The sequence below is a fragment of the Lagopus muta genome, chromosome 13, assembly GCF_023343835.1.
Source record: "Lagopus muta isolate bLagMut1 chromosome 13, bLagMut1 primary, whole genome shotgun sequence".
NCBI lineage: Eukaryota > Metazoa > Chordata > Aves > Galliformes > Phasianidae > Lagopus > Lagopus muta.
In genome coordinates, this window is record NC_064445.1 from 12,183,399 (window position 1) to 12,194,910 (window position 11,512).

Sequence of the window (11,512 nt, forward strand, 5' to 3'; positions counted from 1 at the left end):
AGGATGGGAGCACGAAAGGAAATTGATTGGAAGCTTGATAGAACTAAGGCCATGATGTTAAACTATTACTAAAGGAGCAATCTCAGTTCTATCGGATTAGATGTGCATCCCCAACTACATTTTTTTGTTGAATTAGAGCGTAAAACATGGAAGCTTATTCCAGCTGCAAGTGGAGGGATCATATCTGATATAGATGACATGATGGATTGGTGATGCCTACTTCAGCATAAAACTTGCTTATAGAAGGTTAACTTGTTATGTTTTATTTAAAGCAAATGGGAGCTGAGAGACTAAGTTTAAATCACTTTGGTACTTTGCAGTATAGCTGCCATGTGGATTGTGCAATACCGTAGGATTTACTGTTAGGTCGAATATTAATCACATTAATCAATGTGAATAAAATTGGAGAAAAAAAAAAGTAGAAAAAAGGGGAGGAATAAGAGTGAATTCAATGTAAAAAAACAATTCTACAATTTCTAATGCACTGAAATGTTGGTCGTTGGGAGAACTACACCACAATTTTGCTATAGGTTTGGGATTTTTTTCCCAGTACTGCAAAGTTCTCAATGCAAATATATTTTCCCCTACAATCTTTACACTACACTGATCTATCTGCATATGGTGAATAGATCTTTTCATGTAGATAGACTCCAGGGTTTATAGAAAATATTGTCTGAAGAGAGAAAGACCCCGTGGTTCGGTATGTAAGCTTTCTTTATTTGGCAGCCATCTAGGCAAAAAATCATTCCAATGTAAAACATCAGTAATTCAGGGAGCAGATGATCAGTGCACAATTGATCCATTTTTATCACGGAAAGCTTTGTGCTGTCAATTGATAAGCCACTGAGTGTCAGCACTGGCAATCGGTAAATCAGCAGGACATCCATCAGAGTACTCCAGTGATGGACCTTAAAGAACTGAAGCAGGCAGTGATGGGACTACAGCAGTGACTTATGCATGAACATGAACCTAGTATTTGCTCCCTAACTCTTCTGAATACGAGGCAACATCAGAGCAGGATAAAAGTGGCTTTGTTATACACTGGTAACCTAAGCAGCATAATGTTAGAATTATTCGTCAAATGCAAAGTGGAGCATATTCTTCCATTTGAAACAAGAGATAAAATAATGCTCCTGGAGCAGTCTCAGAGTATTTGATAACGGTATTTTATGGCATTTGTTTATGACAAACAAATTGTGTTTGTCTCTTTCTTTTCCCCTCAGTAATGTGCTTTGAGTAACTAGCTGAAAGTGTAGAACATTATCAAATGGACAGCACCAGAGGAATGAAAAATACTATACTTTACTTCCATGAGTTCCTACTCTTACAGCAGTTTGCTGGGAGATGAATGTGCAGTGATGTGCAGAGATGGCAGCTGAGTTCTGCTGATCCATGGTTCATTTCTGAGGTAAAATCTTGTAGCAGAGGACTGGGGCAGATGACTGGGGACAAGCACCTCCACCCCGTCTGCAGTAAGACTGAGTGGAGATGATACACAGCTACCCTCACAGGGTCCATCAGATGCAAAATAAGCTCTGATTTTTCAAAACCACTTAGTGGATTTCAGTGCCCAGTTGACATTAATAACAATTAATGGCCTGTGCATGCATATCTCCTTGTCAGCTTCAAAAAAAAATAGGATCAGGGTAGCACTGGATTTCAAACACATTGTAAGGGAAAATATATTTGCATTGAGAACTTTGCAGCAATAAGGAAAAAATCCCAAACCTATAGCAAAATCTTGGTGTAATTCATCCTTAAGTGTTTTCAGTTTGGTAATGTATGTACAGCAAAGGAGAATTACAGCACTTTTCCATGGTAAGTTTAATGTCGTTTCCTTCAATGAGGGTAAATAAATTTGCTTTAAATCCCCTAGGGTCTTAAAAACTGGTTATTTGGTATGCAGTGATAGATGAGGAAAAATGCTTGCTTTTTTTTTTTTTTTTTTTTTTCCTCTAGAAATGTATTAAAATAATTTATTCACAATATAGATAAGTAATAATCCAAATGCAGTGAGGTGAGAAAAATCAAAATCTCTTGGGAGCTTCTAAACCTGAAGCAAAAAAGAAAAAAAGAAAAAAAAAAAAAAGGACCTAAAATCCTTCTATATTCCAAGTGTTAGCAGAGTACTGAGCAGGCAAATGAATCCAATTTACACTAATATACAGCCCAGAATAAATCTGAACGGAAATCTAAGATTATAACAATTCCTATCAGGCTAACTTTGCTATTTTACACCTCAGTATTGCCTACATTTCTTTATGGTGCTGGTTACAGGCCTTCTTTGTTAGGCAAGCAGAGGAAAGTTCTGTGCTTATGTCTTGCACAACAAAATATTCCCATTCAAACAATATCTCAAGCTGGTCACCTTTTAATCAGCATCAAAGAGATTTAAAGTGCCAGAGGAGGAGAATTTTGCACTTTAAAGAGGCATTTTCAGTAATTTGCTAGACTAAAATGAATTCTGATTGGAGATCTTTTTATTAGACAATGCTGCTCTCTCAAGAGAGGCTATGTATTCACGTGGGCACCATCCCTCCACGTGCTATCTTCTTAATTCTCTGTCTGTCTGGGTAACAGGCAAAAAGGACAAGCCTGTCTGCATAAGACACGGTGGAGGTATTACTTCTTGCAATAAAGCAGGGACCTGTGGGGGAAAATATGACTTTTATCTGAGCAAATGAGGTATATTCCTGTCATACTGATAGCAATTCCAAGCAAAATAACACAGGACTGTTAAAAAGCCTCACTGATAAACCATTTCAAAAGATACTGCAACGTTAGGAAAACCAGGCTTTGTCAATTTAACTAAATATCATGATTTTCAAGTAGTACTGCTGAAACAATAAACCTTCAGTTGGTAAGACAGCTGATCTTGTCTTTCACAATATTTTGACTGAGAAAGAGGAACAATGTAAGTCATATGACAAGTATTAATTGGACTGAAAACTAACCGACAGGTCTCAGAGTGCAATTGTAAGCAGACTCATCACTGAGCACAGCACAGTTTCCTTGCTATCGGTTCTTGACCCTGCACCACTTAATGTGTGATCAATGACCTAAAAGAAAGCACAGAATCATTACTGGTGGTTTGCAGGCAAGCCAAAGTTTGAGACAGGTCACTGATACAAAACCTCATCTGGATCACTTAATGAGCTAAGCCTAAGCACACAACATGTTTTTAAATGCCACCAGATGTAAAGTCAGCCGCCTAAGAATAGAATGGCAGCTGGACTGCAGGACAGGAGAGAAAGTCCTAGAAAACAGGGATTCCCAAGAGGAATAATCAGGTGTGATAACAGGTTCTATCTCTTCCACAGAAGCCAAAAGTAAGGACACCAATGAAGATGACAGAGGTTTGTACCTCTGTTGTAGGCATGGCTGTGAGTGCTGCTGGGATCCCACTGCCCCTTTGTGGAAAGGAACAGAGGAAGACTTCCAAGGGGCTGGGCAGCAACACCTGTGTAAGAAACACCCAAGAAGCACAGTTCATTAAGAAAGAAAAGGTTAGTGGACACTTCACATGCAGCCTCAATGAGTGTGCATGAGAAATTTAACATAAAGCCTTCTTTATCTGGCTGAGCGATGTTTGGTAGCTGGGTATCAACACTCCATTGCAGTGTATACACTAGAAAACTTTTAGCATTGGAGTGAGTTGTCCCCTGAAATAGCTCACCAGTAATTTGCCTGTTATGGCAGTGTCCATCATTGGTAATATTTAACAATATGTGTGCACTCTCAGGTGCATGAAAGGGCCGTTCCCAGTTCTCTCACCTCCACTTGTAGATGTAGGCAGTGGTCATCACTGGCTACAGCTTTTCAACACTTTGTCTCACCTTGTCAGCATGAGTCATAGCTGCTCTGAGCAACACAAGGTATGGGGCAATCAGCATTTGCAAATATAAAAAAAAACCAAACAGCTACCAGAACAGCTTTATTGCTCTAACTCTGTGCTGTAAGAACCGTATCAGCTGCAGAGAAACATAAGCATGTTATGATGCAAGGGTACCTCCAAATAACACCAGCTTATTGCTGCCCCTTGGCATTTTGAAAGCACTGGGTGCCTGCTGGGTTGTAGCTGTTTGTCCAGGGCATAAGGACTCTGGGCAGGTTTTATGTTTTCATTTGTGTTGATAAGTTAGAGTGGAGGGTTTGTAAAGTGTTTTTTTTTTTTTTTTTCTTTTTGCAATATTTTACTTATTGTCCTTAGGAGAAAAATGGGAAGAATAAAAAAGGGGAAACACAGGACAGGGCCGGAGAGAAGAGAAATCTTTCACAGACATTTTACTATTCAGTGTTGATGGCTCCCTCTTATTTGCATTAAACCCACTGTTTTGGTGATCCCCCACCAATCCTTATATTTGGATGGTATTTCTGACATCTCATGTGTCTCCTGAGTGTAAGTGGGTGCCTCTCTGCACTGCCATCTGGTTAATCACACGAGTAGCAGGGGGTCCCACAAAAAGCTGATGCCTCTTCCTTTTTGCAGCTGTTTCAACAGCAAATGATAATTCCTCTCTCAATGTTTTGCTCTTTCTGAGAATTTAAAAATAACTTGCCTAATGAAGCAGTGCTGAGCAGCTCATGTGTCCAGACAGATAGGAGTGAAATGCTTTGGTTTAAAATGCAAAGTCGTCTGTGGCGGCAGTGCCTTTGAACAAGTTCCCCAAGGCCATTTTACAAATAATCCCAAGACCAGCTGAAATTAATGCAGAAAGAAATTCAGAGAATTGCAGGAGAATCATGTTGGAGGGCCTGGGATTGGGGAAGACAGTCCTGGATGAGCAGTTACCAGGCCCATCCTCCAACACCCCATTAGCAGAGCTGCTTAATTACTCTGCTGTGGACAGAGTTTCAAGTAAGTGTTCTGTTGCAGGGACATCAGGAACATGAAAGACAAGTGTTCCTTGTTCTGAACATTTCAGTTTATCTGTCCTGCTGATCCCCGGTTAGAGCAATGAGAAGCCAGAGGCTGCAAGCTCAGGCATCTCAGAAGAGCCTCACATGAAGGAAAAAACAACCTGGAGATGTAGGTGCTCCACTGCAGCAGGACACGTCTGTTTGGTCAGGAAGGCAGCATTGAGCATGTCTATTCAAAAGGACAGGGCATGTGAGAGCTGTGAAGAATGAACAACTGTGAATTTCCAAAAGTAGCTGTAGAAGTGACTAGAAAAATTAGCTGGGCATGGTATCTTGATGATCTTAAAGGTTTCTTGCAACACAAGCCATTACGAGATTCTACGATATGCTGGGAGGCAACCTAATGCTATGAAGAGACAGGCACAAGTCCGGGAGATACTTGGTTTCTTAGCCTGTGCCAAGACTGGACACGGAAACCCCTCCCCTGCCCCTTTCTCATTTTTTTAGCTGCTTGGATTGATTTTCAGCATATTGTTTTCTTGTTCTTCAGAATCAAATCATTTACAGTGTGAGTCCTCGTAGTTTCAGGCTTGCTTGTGTGGGTACCATAATGCTTATTAGAGAGCATATGTTATTCTTTCTAATATATCAATGATATAATCCTTTTTTTTTTCTTTTTCTTTTTTTTTTTTTTCCCAGCTAGTTGAATGATTATTACATTCTTCAAGCCAATTCTCGTTTTTCTTTAATTGCTTCTGATGCCCTTGGCCCTGTGAAACGACAGAGTCTGTTGTTCAGTGAGTTACGAGATCATTGATCCTAGAAGCTGGTGGTTTTATTTGGGCCAGAGAGGATTTGGGAAGCAACTGCCAAACAAATTTTCCAGACAGAAACTCATGCTACTGCCTATGAGAGCCTATAAGTCCTATATGGTGAGCAGCGTGTCTGCATGTTTTTATTGAGTTTTCTTTAGGAAATGCCAGCTCTAGAGTGCAATTTGTCATTCCATTGAATCATGTGTCAAATATTCTGTAGTATAAAAGATTAACTGAAGCCAAAACAAAAGGATTGTGTGTTTCTTCGACTTTGTGCTCGTAAAAATAACACAAAGCAAAGGAAGTCCAGGGACTTCTGTCACTAAGATGCGGCTGCTCAAAGATTGGGAGTTTTCTCCCTCTGTTCAGAGTAATGAATCACCATCATCTCAGCCTGGACTTCTGAGGACACTGTTCATAGCTATTGCCCAGGCACTGAGTGTCACAACTTCATGTGCAAATTCTTTATGCACGAGCACACACATCTGGGCAAGGTTGAGGCTTCTCTCTGCGGGCTTACAAATTATAGTGCAGCTCCTTAGGACAAATGGAGGTCCAGCTCACAGGGAGATTTTCCATTAGCAGCTGCAACTGACCTTTTGTCTCCTCAGGGGGGAGAAATCCCAGAAGCTGTGTCTGCACTGTGGCCTCCAACAGCTGCTGATCACCACTGCTGATCCTTGCCCCCGGCAGCCGGCTCAACATACCACTGCTGTAGCAGTTGCTTACCATCAAAACGTACCCCTTATCTCTCAGCCTGCAGTTTGTGCTCTTTCTCTTTATTGTCCTCATGTAATCATCAGACATTTCTGGGTTTCATCATGATAAATACCAGACTGTTGAATCTCTAGGGCTGCCAAGAAATGCATTTCAGCATAGCAGAAATAGAGCTGCTTTTTTAATTTTTTTTTTTGTTTTTTATTTTTTCAATTGCTTCCTTTAGTTTAACATTTATTCCTGGTATTGTTGTCCCTAAAAGGATAAATAGGGCTGCATCTTGCTAGCAAGTTACTCCAAATAACATGATGTACCAAAGGCTATGAAGACTAAATATATTACATAGAGATAATAATGTAAAGGGTATAATAACATGCTATTATCATACAGGTGCACTGCAGATTTAAATTAGATTGACTCATCTGTTGGTTTTGCACCTTTCACTGCTCAAAATTGGCAGATATTTTCCTCTGTACCATCAGTGCACTGAAATAAGAGCATGTCAATCACAGCCCTGCGTACTGCATGGTAAAGGCTTTATGATCACACTACACTGCATGATGTAAGGCATGAGAGATCCTGGTCATCTTTGGTAAAACATCTGAAGGTGTCTTTTCTATCTCCAACTTTCTAAATGCCATGGGCTTCTCTTTCCGTCTTCACAGAGAAGACAGGAGATGTGCAATGTGCGAGCAGATAAGAAATACATGGCACGTGATAGACAGGTTGGTAAGCCAGGCATTACTCAGGTTATTTGCTCTAGATCATCATCTGAAGGAGCATTCAGCAATGCTGAGTGACTCTCTGAAGTGGGGATGCTTTGATAGACAAAACCAACTCCCACAGACAATTGCTGTTTGCCGCTGCAACAACTTGTACTGCAATTTCAGACAGCAGGACAGACAGTGCTCAGTCAAGCTCAGTTTCCTCTTTTCCTCAATTCCAGTCCCCACTTTGCCAGCCTACAGTCAGCGTTCCCAAGCCAATTCTGCCACACAACCTAGCTATAACAATTCTTGTGCTCCAGAGAACATGTTCCTCAGATAATTTTCACTGTTGTCTGCAGCTGCATTTATAGTCACCCATTCCAATTGTTATTTCCACTGAAAGGCTAGAAGCCTAATCTTGCATAATCATGCAGTCTAGAAGATCTCTAAGTGAATTTTAATGGTAAAGGGAAAAAACAGTGCAGGTATATAAAGGGATTAGAAATAGCTCTTATACTTCATGTGGGGAAAAAAAAAAATAGTAGAAAAACCCCGTGATGCATAATGGAGCAGAAACTCACCTACACTTGTCTCTGTAGCACAGAGGCCATGCCCAGGATCAGACCATGCTGTCCTTTGGCTGCTGGGGGAGCCTTGGGATGGCTCACCCCAGGAAAGGCTCCTGAGCCCTTCTGGCTCTGGTGGCCCTTCCCTCTCCAGGTGTCAAATTGCTTCTCTTTATCCATGTTAAGACAGCTCAATATATGAACTTGAAAAGGAAAATCCAGTCAACACAGCTTATGGTATCTCATGGTACCAGAGACAGAAAGACTTTGATTTTAGCACACCATTTCTTCCTCCGAGTTGCATTCATGCACACTGCAGTAAAACAAGTAACAATAGTAAAGCAACAGTAAAGCAAAGGACAATGTAAGACCTGGATTCAGTTTTCTCATGAAAACCTGCACTTCCCTTCAAGATCATCCCTACAGCCCAGAGGAGCAGGAAATGATCCTCTTTCCTGCCAGTATGTGTGAAATAAGTTATTATCCAGAGTCCAATCTCCTGTTCTTGAGCCATTCCCAGGGGCCATGTTAGCCTCAACACCGAACACCTCTGCAGCTAGTGACAGTTCCTATGCTGACCATACAGCTCTGCTATCCTAACCCAGCTACGGAGCCAAGACCATCCCGAGATTGTTTCTGTGAGGCTGTATTGAATGCTGTGGCACCTTTGATCTCCATCTCGACTACCTTCCCAGAGCAGACCTACCCTTTCATTCCTCCACAGGCAGAAGCTGTGGGTAACATACATCTCAACTTGTTTGACTTCTGCCAGCAAAACGACAGAGGAATTGCTATAGGAGGATTCCAAATGGCATGAAACCTGTCTGTGTCCTTAAATGTAGGGATAGAGACACTCTTGAGCAGAGCTGGAGGGATAAAACATCAATGTGTGGCAGAAAGCAGTGGGTTCAAGGAGACCCCAATTTTCAGCTGCTGTCCCAGGACTTGGGATGATGATTCCTGACCAGCGCTCATGGAGAAAGTTGGGAAGAAGGGATTGAGGTTGTTCAGGAGTAGCATAGGGAGTGCAAAATGAAAGGACAGCAGAGGGTGGCAGACAAGAAATGTTTGCCTTGATAATGCGGAACAGAGGCTGTGGGAAGGCATGCAGGGGAGGAGGAAGAGCACAGATGTTCCTTTCTTTTGGAAGGAACCAGAAAGATGCTGTGCAGAGACAGAAGCACAGAAGGAGGGGAGTGTTTGAGATCTAGTTTTTTAGGTGGTAAGAGATAAAAATTGAGGGGGTATTCAATGAAATGAGAAAAAATATGGATTTTGCAGCTTGGCAGATAATGAAACCAAAAGAGAAGAGGAATAAGCTGGCCTCCTCAGGTACTTCCTCACACCCAGGACACAGGCAACAGGGACATAATGACTCTTATGGTCCGGGAGACATGGTGCAGAATGCCACCAAACACTGCTAGAATACTTTCCTTGCATTGTGAGGATTTAGACATTTTCCCTTTTTTCAATTTCTTCCAAACATTCTGAGTCTCATTTCTCTCACATCTGTAAGAGTTTATGTCTTCCAAAACCTTGTAGACAGTTACCACATCTTCCCTCGCATCATTTACTATGTAACTTCAGCAAGGAACAGTAAAATGACAAAAACCCAAAGAAGCAGAAAGGCAAAGAAGCAACACAGACGTTTCACTGCATTTGGCAGTAAATCAGTGACTCCTGTAGTTCAGACCGGTATCACTGTTGTGCATTTAAATTACACGCACTTTCCAGGCATGCAATAAAATAAATGTCACAGCAGATAACTCAGACCTATGTGTATTCAGGGCTTTAGAGCATCCCAAACCATCAGCAGTGCAGGAAAGCAGAAGTGAAATTTCAGCCCCACAGCATGGTGGTCCCAGTGCTGGTGGGAGCAAACTGCTCTATGGCACCAATGCTCCTGCAGAAGCAGAAGACCAGCTGCTTGCTGGTGTCAAACCTGTTGGAGCTCTGTGTCTCTGGAATCTCCTTTTTCCCCAATTAAGAGAAATTTATCAGGGAATTCAAAAGCTATGGAAGTGACCCAAAGGCAGGCTGATGATGCAAATTGCTGAAGCTCTCCTTCCTTAGGAAATCAGCTTAAAACACTAATGACTGGAGAAACTGCTTCACAGCCCATTATTTGGTGGCCATTTACATTTCAAGGTCTCTATCTCCAGTGAGAGAGCATGTGTGAATCTTTCCTTTCTCGTAATTAAAGCTTATGAGCTGGAGACTCATTTTTAAAGTGCCTTGTTCTATTGATCTGTAATGCCACTTTAGAGGTGAAAACTAATTATATTAGATTTTAATCAACTCAGATTTGGTCATGGATAATGCTTTCAGCTGGAGGAATCGAGTTAACTGTCTCTTGCATTTTCCTATTTACATTTTAACTGCATTGTGCAAGAATAATGTAGCATTTTCATTCCAGAGGAATTAGTCACTTTCTGTATGTAGAAATCTTCAGCATGGAGTAATCTCACACATATTCAGCCAAACAGGTAAGCACATACTGAAGTCTACAATTAAAATCCTTAATTAAATCCCTAAATTAAGCACATACTTAAATGCTCTGCTAAAGAGCGATATAATCTCTAACATGCTTAAGATAAAGTGCATGTTTAAGTGTTTTACTGAACCAGTGCAACACAAAGATGGTTGTGAAGTAATACTGCTATAGGTGTAACCCCCACTGAAACACCTGCAACCTGTCTGTGAAAGCCTGCGTGCCCTTATCAACACCAACTCCAAACGGCCTGTGCTGCTGTTCCCACCTGCAGTTTGGGACCTGAAAAGCCTATGTGGCTGTGGCTGGGTTGGAAGGAGTTTGGGGTCTGGCAGGTGGTCCCTGCAGAGCTGGAACCTGTCTCGGCATGGCTGCCAGCATCCCTCCTTGCCTCCAGGAGGCTGACATGAAGCAAGTCTTATCTCCTGTAATTGCTACAGCATATGTGATTTCTCTGTCAGATCCCCGTGCTGCTGTGTGTGCAAAGAGGAGCATATTCCCACTTCCCACTTTACCAATGCAGCATGCTGGTAAACACATGAATTGGTTGGTTTTTTTTATCATGTGTTCATGGTATAAGCATTAGGTTTTGGAGGCGGGACTGCTGGAAACAAGCTGCAAAAGTCTGTTTGGGTACAACTGTGTGCGAAACTGGCCTTTAAAAATGTGCTTTACCCCTCAGCTGTTCAATGGGCTTACAACATCATTCGTTCTGTTTACATGCAACTACTTTGGTAGAACCCCCCCCTCCAATCTCTATAATACAGTCCATGAAAGCATAGCAAAGGAACTACTAAAACAACATACTGACTTTGAGGAGCAGCCTAAACATTGTCAGGTTCAGCTTCAAACATCGATGGGAGGCAGTGAGGTTCCCACAGGTGCTGCCTTATGTATGCAGGAGGAACTGCATCTGGAGGAAAGGCCACGAAATTGGATGTTTCCTAACAAATACAATTCCATTGGGATTTAGGGGTCAGAAACTGAAAGAACTTTAGGACTGGGGCTGGAGGAAGCAGTAGGGAAGTCAGAGCAACGCTTTTAATTCCAGTGAGCAGTTTGATTTGGCTGTGCAGCATTTCGTGGGTGTTGTGCTTGGCAGCACCTCAGCACATCCCATCCTGTGACTTCCCCTTGTGGAGTGGCCCCTCCATGCCCACAGTGAGAGCCCAAGTCCAGCAGCCACACTGGCGCTGTTGGCCATGAATCACAGCAAATCTAAAACTCTCAGTCGCCTTGGCCTGATGCTGCTCAGGATTTGGAAAGCATTTGCATTCTCTCTCTTGCACCTTGATGCCATTAACACTGACAGGCACATTGCTGCATGCACAATGTCTGTTTTCTGTGCAGGACTTG